This window comes from Gastrolobium bilobum, unplaced genomic scaffold (genome assembly GCF_033153095.1).
Source record: "Gastrolobium bilobum isolate Gb01-03AN ecotype WA unplaced genomic scaffold, APGP_CSIRO_Gbil_v1 utg755, whole genome shotgun sequence".
NCBI classification, from domain to species: Eukaryota; Viridiplantae; Streptophyta; class Magnoliopsida; order Fabales; family Fabaceae; genus Gastrolobium; species Gastrolobium bilobum.
This window is the reverse complement of record NW_026897541.1, coordinates 184,834-197,819: the sequence shown is the minus strand read 5'-3', so window position 1 is coordinate 197,819 and position 12,986 is coordinate 184,834.

Genomic DNA, 12,986 nt, shown 5'->3' with positions numbered 1-12,986 from the left:
ATCTTTTTTTCTATTTGGTATCAAAAATTATGATACAATTCATAATGTTACGCACAATGTTACGACCATATCTTAACCATTGATTTCCGCCAATCAACAGTTATCATTTATTGCGAATTAATAATTAATTAATGAGTTTGATTTAAAAAATGATAATCGTTGATTGACGGAAATCAACGGTTAAGATGTGGTCGTAACATTGTGCGTAACAATATCTTATCCCATAATGAGATAGGATATTGTGACACATAATGTTACGACCATATCTTAACCATTGATTTTCGCCAATCAACGGTTATCATTTATTGCGAATTAATAATTAATTAATGAGTTTGAATTAAAAAATGATAATCGTTGATTGGCGGAAATCAACGGTTAAGATGTGGTCGTAACATTGTGCGTAACATTGGGATAGGATATTGTGACACACAAATAATGTTACGCATCACATCTTAACCGTTGATTTCCGTCAATCAACGGTTATCATTTATTGCGAATTAATAATTAATTAATGAGTTTGATTTAAAAAATGATAATCGTTGATTGACGGAAATCAATGGTTAAGATATAATCTGTTGATTTTTGTTGATCCACACCATTATACTTAAAGATATAATTTGTTGTGCTGTGTGTTAATAATAACTTAGCAACTTGTCAATTTAATCAAGATGAGCATTTCGGGTCAAACGATTTTTTATACACCGTTTTGATTTGCATTGCTACATTAGATATTGAGTTTGTATTGATTTATTTTATGCATAGCTATACAGTGTGATTGTAAGCATGGATAAGTGAGCATAAAGTTGGATTTTTAATTATGATAATTCTGAAACTCTCATGTGAGTATTAATCGTGTGACACTTGCTGCAATTTCGTGAGATAAATTAAGAAATTAAGTCTGGAAATTGGAAGGTATAAATGTGATAATTACATGCTGAAAATTATATGCCATTGGGACTTTTCTGGTTTTCAGGAGAAAAATATTCCAAAGAAAAAGGGAACAACTACAAGGCAAAAGAGGCCAAAGGTCACTGTTGATAGTGTGCCTTAACTCACCAATAATAATTCCAAGAAAAAGAGGCCTAGAGAAGCAGCTTCAAAAGAAACCCCAACAACCAAAAAGGCCTCAAGAAGCAAGAGCAAGGACACTAGGGGATCCATTCCTATCAGTTCACAACAACCTTTTGATAAGAACAGGTTCTTATCTCCCGAGTGTCAAGAAAGATATGAAACATGGTTCAAACCCAAGTTGGTTATTAAGGAGAGATGGATTAACCTGGATCAGCCAGAGCAGTCTTCCATACTTGAAGTGATTAAAAGAAGAAAGTGGGAGAAATTTGTCACCTTTCCAGTGCCTAGCCCAAGCACAATTTTAAAAGAATTTTGTGCAAATGCCAACCAGGAAGGGATAGACCAGAATAGAACTTCATGGGTGAGAGGAATACAAGTCTGTTTTGATGCTAATGCCATTGAAAGCTTCTTGAGCACTAGTTACAATCCTTTGGAGGAATGTGCATTCCAAAAGCTTTTCAAGGTATTCTTTCCCATCAACAATTCAAAGACTCAATATAGCCCAGACATTATAGGATCGGCTGAGAAAATCAGAAAGAGGATTGCTTTAGGGAAATCATATTGGGTCAAGAATATACACAAACATGCTCCTGAAAAGTTAGCTCGGGCTGACCTCACAGCAGAGGCACGCTTTTGGTATACTTTTATTAATAGCAATATTTTTCCCTCAACAAATGCTAGTGATGTGAACCTTGAGCGTGCTACATTGATTTGTGAGATTCTTATTGATAGCAACGTCAATATTGCTTCCATTCTTTCTGATCATATTCTACACATGATCCTTAATAAACGACCGGAAGTGAGATTAGGTCACAGTTCACTTATCATGCAGCTTTGCAAAAAGGCAGGTGTTAAGATCACTGCATGGAATGTTCCTGATGTTCAGTTGGAAATTGAGCTTGGTTGGAATGACATGCTACAGTACATAGAAGACAACAAGGAGCAAGCACCTATGCAGGGACCCTTGCATCCACCTTCGCAAGCAGCTAATATTCCTTCCACTTCACAGTCATCATCCTCTCTTCCACTTTCACCAATTATCCTTGAGATACAGCAAATGGCACGACACAATGCCGTGAAGATTGAGTATCATACTAGGATGTTTGAAGCCATATGTGAAAGGCTGAGCATTGTCATTACTGGATGGCAGCCAGGACCACCATTGATACCAAATGCAGGAGAAGCTACAGATCAGGCCGCAACATATGATACCACCACAGATGGGCAGACTTCTTACTGAGCTCCACACATTTTCCCTTATCACCAGTGGTGTGAAGTGCTGGCACATCATTCAGTGGCGTGCACCGTCACACACTGTGGGTGGAATTCAACAATGGAAGCACTGGCTTCAGGAGTACCAGTGTTGACATTTGCATCATAGGGTGACCAAGTCACTAATGCTAAGTTCTTAGTGGATATATTTGGTGTAGGAATTCGATTGTGTTATACCCAAATGGAAAATAAAACATTGGTGACCAGAGGTGAGATAGAGAAGTGCTTTGTGGAAGCTACTGTGGGGCCAAAGGCAAAGGAATTGAAGAAAAATGCATTGAAGTGGAAGAAGTCGGCAGAGGTTGCTGCCGCACATGGTGGCTCCTTCGATCGGAGCCTTGATGCATTTGTGGAAGATATTAAAAAGGGTATTTCTTCTAATATTAAAAAAGACACTCCTCAATAAGCGCCTGCGAGTATATATATATATATATATATCTATATATATATGAAAAATTAAAAATTCAGTCACTGGACCGTCCAGTGCACTATGTTGTTCTTCCGCGAGAACATAGTGCAAAAATATTACAATGGTGTTCTTCAGGTTCTCCCGGGAGAGATTTTAAAATTATAACTGTGTTCTCGCGGGAGAACATAGTGCACTGAACCGTTTTTACATCCAGTCACTGTACACTCACTAAATCCATATATATATATATATATATATATATATATATATATATATATATAAAAGAGCATTGGTGTGTCTGCTTTGGAGCCTTTTATTTAACTTTTGACCTTTATGTCAGCAATGTGGTTGAAATTCAAGTGTCTAGTAAACTTGACTTAAACCACTTTTCTCTTGGCTAAACGTTGCATCCAGAATAATATACCCATGGTTCGTGGAGGAACATTTGCTGTGTGAAACGTTGTTCAATTTTCAGTGTGTCGGATGGTCGGATGCTAATTATATACTGAATGATTACCCGAGCAAAATCAGGAGCGTTAATTGTCATTAATTTCACCCTGAATAAAGTTAATGTGTTTTATTAATGTCATGTTAAAAGAGATAAATTATCTTATGTCATAGAGATAAACTTGTGGACTCCACCACCTGAAAAATTAAAAAAAAAATGGCACAGTTATCCAAGGGTATGTAGGAGAGAAATTTATCACATGTAATATAAAAATAGTTTTTCCCAAAGTTAATTGCTATTAACATATTTACTTGATGGTAATTCTTTTTTGTTGCGATTGCGACCATCAATAGTGCAAATTGAATTCTTTAATTAATTAAAAACATGAACGCAACTAATTGCAACTTCCAATACAAGAGGCAACCTTAATTTTTCGGTGGTTCAAAGATTTACAAATGCATATCATTTCACCCCCACACAATAATTAGGGATAAGATATTTTTAATTATTTTTTTCTTGTCTATTTTATTTACTCATCTACAAATATCATTGTATTAGAAATGGGACTAGATCCTCTCAAGTGAAAAAATGATTATGTGATTATGTTATTTGATCACAACCAATCATTGATGATGAGATAAAAGTTCATCAATACCTCTGTGATTTACTCTAAATCACTTATGTCCCTATTACATATGCCCCTGTGATTTTTTATTTTTTACAAAGCACAAAGGCATATGTGATAAAAAAATCCACATGGGCATAGATGATTATGAAGCAAATCACAGGCATTAGTGAACTAATTTTTAAATGAGTGGTTGTGGTCAAATAACATGATCACTTTTTTACATTAGAGAATCCACTCCCATTAGAATCTCACTCTTTCTCTCTCCTCTTGAAATTCTGATCCAATGATGTTGAAGATGAGTAGATAAGGTAGAAAAAAAAATATAGATAGAATAATCTACTCCAATAATTATATATAGAAGTTGCATTCATTTGCTTGAATTAAAATGCGAGATATAAAATTTTATTTCCACTTTTCTATTACTTCATTGTGATCAGTCATCGCCCATAAAATAAATATACTATTAAATTACATAAACACCTGTGCTTAATAAACACACGTGAGATAGCTTAAACATTTTGGAACACTCTCAATTGCTGCCTAATAAACACATGATGCGCGAAAGAAAGGGTTCGTTAATGTTTGCTATCTTGCTGATGCTCAACTCAAAGTCAGAAACATTGGAATTAGAAAATGCTCTCACTCTATTACTTACCACGCCTTTCTTGAAACGACACCATGACCAACCTATTCATCTGTTCCTTCAAAATTGCTTCCTTTTGTTGAGCTTCAATATTGACTCATTGAATTTAACTTGTAAAGTAGTTTTTTTTTTTTTTTTTGTAAACTATACCTTTCCTACCTTTTAGCTATAATAAATTACTCCTATCCTCACAACCAAACACTTTTTCATACATTACTCTTTCCGTAGGCATCACGGCGATGTTGAATTAAGCGCATATTCAAATTCGGATCAATATCTCACATTATAAAACATTGTAATATAAGAGTATATAAGTTGCTAGAAATTGAGAGTTTGCTGTTGAAGACCATAAGTTATTACCCTAAGGTAGAAGAGAAACAAGGGGTTAAGAATGGAGAGTGTACAATGAAAACATTAAAGAAGAGGATATAATTTAAAAAAGAGGAGAAGAATGCAGAGAAAGGAGAAAACCAAAGAGAGAAGAGTTTGATGCAATTTTCTGAAATTCCTCATTCAAGACTACTATGCCCTTATTAACCATACACTTGGTCTGGTCTGGGTTACTACATTAATCAACATAAAATTTGAGTGAAGAGTCGATAATATAGTGGCTTCCATAGCTTAATAGAGATGGACATGTACAAAAGCAATAAACAAGAAAAATCCTTAAGAGGGAATTCTCGTAGCAATGCGGTTGTACTCAAATTGGCTGCATAGAACTGACCATTTATACTCGAGCTCAGATAATTCTTTCAGAGCTTTTCTCTGATCTTCCACCATTTGAAACTTGTCATTCCTCACAGTTTCAAACTCCTTTTTCAATCCTCTAGTTTCTGCTTCAAAATTCTTCTTTTCCTCTTGAAGAGATAATAGGTCAGCCTCACAATCTTTTATTTCTTTTTCCAACCTATTCATCTGTTCCAACCTAATTATTGTGTGGGGGTGAAATGATATGCATTTGTAAATCTTTGAACCACCGAAAAATTAAGGTTGCCTCTTGTATTGGAAATTGCAATTAGTTGCGTTCATGTTTTTAATTAATTAAAGAATTCAATTTGCCGACTATTGATGGTCGCAATCGCAACAAAAAAGAATTACCATCAAGTAAATATGTTAATAGCAATTAACTTTGGGAAAAACTATTTTTATATTACATGTGATAAATTTCTCTCCTACATACCCTTGGATAACTGTGCCATTTTTTTTTTTAATTTTTCAGGTGGTGGAGTCCACAAGTTTATCTCTATGACATAAGATAATTTATCTCCTTTAACATGACATTAATAAAACCCATTAACTTTATTCAGGGTGAAATTAATGACAATTAACGCTCCTGATTTTGCTCGGGTAATCATTCAGTATATAATTAGCATCCGACCATTTGACACACTGAAAATTGAACAACGTTTCACACAGCAAATGTTCCTCCATGAACCATGGGTATATTATTCTAGATGCAACGTTTAGCCAAGAGAAAAGTGGTTTAAGTCAAGTTTACTAAACACTTGAATTTCAACCACATTGCTGACATAAAGGTCAAAAGTTAAATAAAAGGCTCCAAAGCAGACACACGAATGCTCTTTTATATATATATATATGGATTTAATGAGTGTACAGTGACTGGATGTAAAAACGGTTCAGTGCACTATGTTCTCCCGCGAGAACACAGTTATAATTTTAAAATTATAACTATGCTCTCCCGGGAGAACCTGAAGAACACCATTGTAATATTTTTGCACTATGTTCTCGCGGAAGAACAACATAGTGCACTGGACGATCCAGTGACTGAATTTTTAATTTTTCAACCCTAAACCCTAAACCCTATATATATATACTCGCAGGCGCTTATTGAGGAGTGTCTTTTTTAATATTAGAAGAAATACCCTTTTTAATATCTTCCACAAATGCATCAAGGCTCCGATCGAATGAGCCACCATGTGCGGCAACAACCTCTGCCGACTTCTTCCACTTCAATGCATTTTTCTTCAATTCCTTTGCCTTTGGCCCCACAGTAGCTTCCACAAAGCACTTCTCTATCTCACCTCTGGTCACCAATGTTTTATTTTCCATTTGGGTATAACACAATCGAATTCCTACACCAAAAATATCCACTAAGAACTTAGCATTAGTGACTTGGTCACCCCATGATGCAAATGTCAACACTGGTACTCCTGAAGCCAGTGCTTCCATTGTTGAATTCCACCCACAGTGTGTGACGGTGCACGCCACTGAATGATGTGCCAGCACTTCACACCACTGGTGATAAGGAAAAATGTGTGGGGCTCAGTAAGAAGTCTGCCCATCTGTGGTGGTATCATCTGTTGCGACCTGATCTGTAGCTTCTCCTGCATTTGGTATCAATGGTGGTCCTGGCTGCCATCCAGTAATGTCAATGCTCAGCCTTTCACATATGGCTTCAAACATCCTAGTATGATACTCAATCTTCACGGCATTGTGTCGTGCCATTTGCTGTAGCTCAAGGATAATTGGTGAAAGTGGAAGAGAGGATGATGGTTGTGAAGTGGAAGGAATATTAGCTGCTTGCGGAGGTGGATGCAAGGGTCCCTGCATAGGTGCTTGCTCCTTGTTGTCTTCTATGTACTGTAGCATGTCATTCCAACCAAGCTCAATTTCCAACTGAACATCAGGAACATTCCATGCAGTGATCTTAACACCTGCCTTTTTGCAAAGCTGCATGATAAGTGAACTGTGACCTAATCTCACTTCCGGTCGTTTATTAAGGATCATGTGTAGAATATGATCAGAAAGAATGGAAGCAATATTGACGTTGCTATCATTAAGAATCTCACAAATCAATGTAGCACGCTCAAGGTTCACATCACTAGCATTTGTTGAGGGAAAAATATTGCTATTAATAAAAGTATACCAAAAACGTGCCTCTGCTGTGAGGTCAGCCCGAGCTAACTTTTCAGGAGCATGTTTGTGTATATTCTTGACCCAATATGATTTCCCTAAAGCAATCCTCTTTCTGATTTTCTCAGCTGATCCTATAATGTCTGGGCTGTATTGAGTCTTTGAATTGTTGATGGGAAAGAATACCTTGAAAAGCTTTTGGAATGCACATTCCTCCAAAGGATTGTAACTAGTGCTCAAGAAGCTTTCAATGGCATTAGCATCAAAACGGACTTGTATTCCTCTCACCCATGAAGTTCTATTCTGATCTATCCCTTCCTGGTTGGCATTAGCACAAAATTCTTTTAAAATTGTGCTTGGGCTAGGCACTGGAAAGGTGACAAATTTCTCCCACTTTCTTCTTTTAATCACTTCAAGTATGGAAGACTGCTCTGGCTGATCCAGGTTAATCCCTCTCTCCTTAATAACCAACTTGGGTTTGAACCATGTTTCATATCTTTCTTGACACTCAGGAGATAAGAACCTGTTCTTATCAAAAGGTTGTTGTGCACTGATAGGAATGGATCCCCTAGTGTCCTTGCTCTTGCTTCTTGAGGCCTTTTTGGTTGTTGGGGTTTCTTTTGAAGCTACTTCTCTAGGCCTCTTTTTCTTGGAATTATTATTGGTGAGTTGAGGCACACTATCAACAGCGACCTTTGGCCTCTTTTGCCTTGTAGTTGTTCCCTTTTTTTTTGGAATATTTTTCTCCTGAAAACCAGAAAAGTCCCAATGGCATATAATTTTCAGCATGTAATTATCACATTTATACCTTCCAATTTCCAGACTTAATTTCTTAATTTATCTCACAAAATTGCAGCAAGTGTCACACAGATTAATACTCACATGAGAGTTTCAGAATTATCATAATTAAAAATCCAACTCCATGCTCACTTATCCATGCTTACAATCACACTGTATAGCTATGCATAAAATAAATCAATACAAACTCAATATCTAATGTAGCAGTGCAAATCAAAACAGTGTATAAAAAATCGTTTGACCCGAAATGCTCATCTTGATTAAATTGACAAGTTGCTAAGTTATTATTAACACACAGCACAACAGATTATATCTTTAAGTATAATGGTGTGGATCAACAAAAATCAACAGATTATATCTTAACCATTGATTTCCGCCAATCAACGATTATCATTTTTTAAATCAAACTCATTAATTAATTATTAATTCGCAATAAATGATAATCGTTGATTGGCGGAAATCAACGGTTAAGATGTGGTCGTAACATTGTGCGTAACATTATTTGTGTGTCACAATATCTTATCCCTTTAAAGAGACTAAAAAACTTAATGGACTAAGTCCAAATACAACGATAGAGTATTCTATTACAAAAAAATAATAAAATAATTCTATTATTTATAATACCTAATTAGGTCCAATTTTAGAGTTTTATAATTAATTAGTCCATCATGCATTGTGTACTTCACTAAAACCCTATATTAGTGTCCTAGAGATTTACTAGCACGCAATCAGGTATTACTAATGTTTGGGAGTTTAACAATTTGATGGGACGAGAAAGAAACTCTAGGAAATAGGTTTCCTCTCTGTTCCCCTCAAAGGCCCAGTTTGTGCTCCCAAATTCAGGTGGAGTGAGCGAAACCAAAATATTATAAATGTATAAATATAATATACCAAATATAAGTTTTTTTGAAGATTAATAAATCAATTCGACGGCTTAGCTCAAGGAATGGTACTAAGGTGAAAATTGCTTGATTGCGCATTGAGCTCCAGAAATTGCTTGCTCGGCTCTTTACTCCTCATCTTTTGTCAACAAGCATTCGATGATTTCATGATAATTGCTTGAAATATTCTACTTCTTGACCTGACGTGGGGATTTTAGGTTGCAAGTGCATATTGTTACTTAGGCATTTGATTTATGGCTTGGTTTCCTTTTGGATTGATGATAAGATCAGTGTTTGGGTATTTGAGATAATTTATGAATTGAAATATCATAGCTACTTGATATATAACATTACAAAGACATGGCTTTTTACTTCATCAGGATGTTCGAAGATTTATCGGTCATTTGAAATGCATAGGTGTAAAAAACCAATTCAACCCAAAAACTTAAGTTGTTGGCCTCACACGAGAGCCCACTGGGCTGAAAGGGTGGACAATGCACCGGCCCACTTACCTGTGCGAAGAAAAGAAATTCCACTAGAAAGAAAGTGGGGGGCGATGAGGATCGAACTCGGGACACGAGGCTCTAATACCATATAAAGAGCCAATCTACAAATGGCCACATATGTCATGTCAAGAATGACGAATCATATTGTTATCCAGCTGCTCATCGGATGGTTGAGCACCAAGTCAATCCTGCCCAAGAAGTTCCAGAATGCTTATTCCGGCCTCTCAAGTTACCTGGCCTGCCTAGGGTTCATTGAGTGTTTCAAGCAATGGGACATGGCGAGATTTCCTTGAAAGCTGTACAAGACTTCCCAGACCCTTCAACAGGACAAGTGATTTTATTTTATTTTTGGGCGCGGGGGTGGGGGGAAGGGGGTTTGGAATATTGTTAGGCACTCCTACGTGAGTAAGTGAGGAAGAGAAATTTGAGCCATAACAACAAACTTGGTATGGGAAGAAATGTAATGAAGTTAGAGGCTATGTGCGAAATAAGATTTGACCATAGAAGTAGGCAAAAACTGAGTGAGGACCTGAGAAGTTACAGGTCTCCATTGACCAATTGTATCTTTTATTTTTCTGTTATAGGTATTCTAGAAGTCTACCTCTGTTGTAAGGAGCTGATTTCCATGTTTTCTTAAATAAATCTAATTTCCTACTAAAAACTCAAATAGCGACAGGGAGAAAAGGAGCAAGAGGAAGAAACCGTCATCCTCCATTTACAAACATAAAAAGACTACCATACTACTCATTTTTTTGTACATAACATACTATATTTACAATAAGCATCAATATAACAATATATAGAGCAGCAAATTAGATCATTTCAAAAGGCACCTAGAAATAATGTTGAATACCAATTTTTATGTTGACAATAGTAAAAAACAAAACGAACTTCTAAACACTCACACCTAAATTTGAAAAGATAAAGATTTCATCTTATCTGTTAGACTTATTTAATTCATTGGCAGAATCCAAACCTGAATGTAGGGGAAATATATGTCCTTTAGGTGGCACTGGAGTCTACTTATGTCAACATCTTTTACTTTTGGCTCGTAAATGTCAACCTGCAACAGTATCATATAATGTGTTCATGAATAAAATTGAAGACATAACCATTTTTCCCCGTGTAAACATAACATTAGTAGAACGATGGGGAAAAGCCTTTTCCAGATGCCTTGATATATAGAATTGGATAAATAAGACAATAACTAGGGCTCAACCAAAAACATAAATACATTAAGAAAATGACAGTGAAGGTGGCAGTAGAAGTAATGGTATAAAGCTCCAATTTCTTGTTCACTATAGAGACAAGCTCATTTTAGAGGAGTCTTGTCCAATAATATATGATAGTCTAAATAAAAAATAAAAAAAAATATTTTCAGGACAGTTTCAAGATTAAAAAAAAGAGAGTAGAAAATTCTCAGCTCAAACACCAATAATAATATGATAGTCTACGTAAAAAATAAAATCAGCAAACAAAAGAAAAAATAAACTATCGATCCCAAATGATACATAAATTTAAATGATAAGCACATTTAGCTTATTATAATTACATGGTTTAAGTATTGTTGAGATATATAGTCCCACATCGGTTGTATGTGCAACTAATCTGGAGTTTATAAGGTCTTGGACACTCCCACCCTTAGAGCTAGCTTTTGGAGTGGTTTATCCCAAGGTTCTTTACATGGTATCAGAGCCTCTCGCCGCCCCCCACTTTCTTATGTGGCGTTTCTTAGCACAGGTATGCTGGGCCTGTTGCATTGTCCACTCTTCAAGCCCAATGGGCTCTTGTGTGAGGGGGCGTGTTGAGATATATAGTCCCACATTGGTTGTATGTGCAACTAATGTGGAGTTTATAAGGTCTTGGACACTCCCACCCTTAGAGCTAGCTTTTGCAGTGGTTTATCCCAAGGTTCTTTACAAGTATTATATGATTAAGTGGTTAAAGACAAACGTCAAATCCACAATGGTGAAAATGAATAAGAGGACGTCAATAAGTAAAAGATGATAGATGATATATACCCTTGTAAAGCTTCCATCAGAGTCCCTGATTTCATCCTCTGAGGGATCCCTGATGCCACCATCAGTCTGAATGACAAAAAAAAAATGTTTAGTAAAAGTAACATGCTACTGTCTGTTGAGAGCACAGAAAAATAAGAGAAGAAATGAAGGCGCCAAATGCATTGCATTGCTAGGAAAACATACATACCTTCCATGTCATTTTAGAGCTAGATGCACTTAACAAAGCTTCTCTCTCAAGAAACAACATGTAGACTTTCTTGACATGTTTTGTTTTGGAAGAGACTAAAGCACGCCTGTAATGTTAAATAACATAAATAAGAGAGAGGGAGTGATAAAGATATACATTTTGAGAATGTACTTGAAACAGAACTAGATAATGGAGATTTTTTAAAGGAAATCGTACCTCCCCAAATGCATAGATGCTATGGGTCCACCATATCCAAACATACCAAAGTAAGGCTGCATAATCCCAAAAAAAGACAATCATTATGATTAACATTTTGATGCTTCAATGTGCATAATCATCACATACAGCAAAGTATTCTCCAAAAGTTTATATAAAGGAAATAATTCCAGTTACCAAAACATGATTTATGAAGGAAAGCTCTTCTAGCCTAAAAACACTTGCATTGTGAATGCTTGTCAGAACAAGAAAAACAAAAATTGAAGAAAAAAAATGTACAGAAAATTAACAACACCATTAAATATGGAGGTTTTCCTCCAATGGCCTTTGATTTTGACGATTTGTGAAGTGAAGCACCCATCTTTCCCCTGCACAAAAGGGTGAGAGGAATCTAAAATCAAGAGAAGACAGTGGAATGTTCAGCTAATACAAGTCCTGAATCGTGATGACTAGATTCTCACCCGTCAAATGTGATTTAAATTTTCAGATGGAAGTACAAATTTAGTCAAATAGTCATTTATTAAGATCAAAAGATAGCAATGTTTGAAAACTGGGTGTAATTTAGGAAACTACTATAATGTGTCAGTAGAATTGCAATTTTAGAATTTTTGAAGAATTTTTGCTTTCAAAACATGGATGAATATTTGATTGGTATATATCCAAAGCAATAGCTATGAAACTCGCAGCAAAACATGCCAAGGAACCTTCCAACTGAAAATTGCTTCACATATAAATATCTACGAGCAATTCATTCACTTTTAACCTGTACTTTACCTCCAAATCTTCGGGTTATCAAACCAGACTAAATTGAAACCCCTAAACCTTTTAACTGAAATTATATTCCAGACACCTAGATTTGAATCCTTTTGGCCCTCAACATAGAAAAAAGAGTTTAAATTTGATCAACTATCAGTGTAAACTTATTAAACTATCATTAAGCAAGAATGACAAATCAGTAAAGTAACTAAGTTTTTTCACATGCAATGGAAGTGAATAAAAATTAAATCCTAGCAAAAAATAATGTTAATTCTT